The sequence below is a fragment of the Etheostoma cragini genome, chromosome 19 (genome assembly GCF_013103735.1).
Source record: "Etheostoma cragini isolate CJK2018 chromosome 19, CSU_Ecrag_1.0, whole genome shotgun sequence".
NCBI lineage: Eukaryota > Metazoa > Chordata > Actinopteri > Perciformes > Percidae > Etheostoma > Etheostoma cragini.
The window spans coordinates 231829-232934 of NC_048425.1; the positions used below are offsets into that span (position 1 = coordinate 231829).

The following is a 1106-nucleotide window of genomic DNA, read 5'->3' on the forward strand; positions in this document are numbered from 1 at the left end:
AGACCTGCTCTTTATGAAAGACCTGGGAGATAAATAACATCCCAGAGTCCTGGTCTAGACCTGCTCTTTATGAAAGACTTGGGAGATCAACAACATCCCAGAGTCCTGGTCTAGACATGCTCTTTATGAAAGACCTGGGAGATAAATAACATCCCAGAGTCCGGTCTAGACATGCTCTTTATGAAAGACCTGGGAGATAAATAACATCCCATATTACTAGACCCTCCAACATTTTAGCCAATGAGGAGCCGATTCAAACAAGACTATGCATTCAAGTCAAGTTTATTTCATCCATAAAAATGGAAATTACAGTTCACATCATCGCTTTAATACCTATAAAAACTGGAGCATAAATACATTGCATGAAAGACGCACTGCTGAGTTATCTCTGCTTTTCTTTGTAAAAACAGACTGTATTGATGCATAACACATCCTGAACCATTTCTAATTACTGATTTCTATATTGATGTATGTACAGTAGTTATTAGTATGAGTGTGATTGATGTGGGTGTGTTGTTGTTTTTGAGAAGTTTTGTATTTTGCACTTTTTGTTGTGGTTTGGGGTTTTGTTTTGGAGTATTTTTCCCTTTTGGCCTCCTTGTGTTCATGTCCCAGGGTGAGGGGGGGTCGGTCGGTCATTAAGACCTTGAATCACCCTGACACATGGGAGTGTTACAGTGCTGCTCACGAGTATAGGAACCAAGGCTTAAAGTATATTTAACAACAGTAATAACGAAATCATCTTTAGGAAATTGATCTCTTTGCCTTAATTAAAATAAATTATAAAAATCCACCTTTAAGGACACCAATTATCTTTGTGAATGAATGTTTCATAAATAAATACTCTCTTCTTCCTTAAAATACAGGGGACATGAGTATACACCCCCTATGTTAAAATACAGGGGCCATAAGTATACACCCCCCTATGTTAAAATACAGGGGCATAAGTAAACACCCCCCTATGTTAAAATACAGGGGCATAAGTATACACCCCCCTATGTTAAAATACCATAGAGGCAGAGAGGTTTTTATTATTAAAGGCCAGTTATTTCATGGATCAGGATACTATGCATCCGGATATAGTTCCCTTTGCCTTTGGAATTAAA

The 1106-nt window shown here is 37.8% G+C and overlaps 1 protein-coding gene across 1 annotated transcript in view; it reads left to right on the forward strand.

Moving 5' to 3' along the window:
- Positions 1–1106, forward strand: part of LOC117962117 (sialoadhesin-like) — a 194299-nt gene that overhangs the window by 137560 nt on the left and 55633 nt on the right. The window lies entirely within an intron of this gene.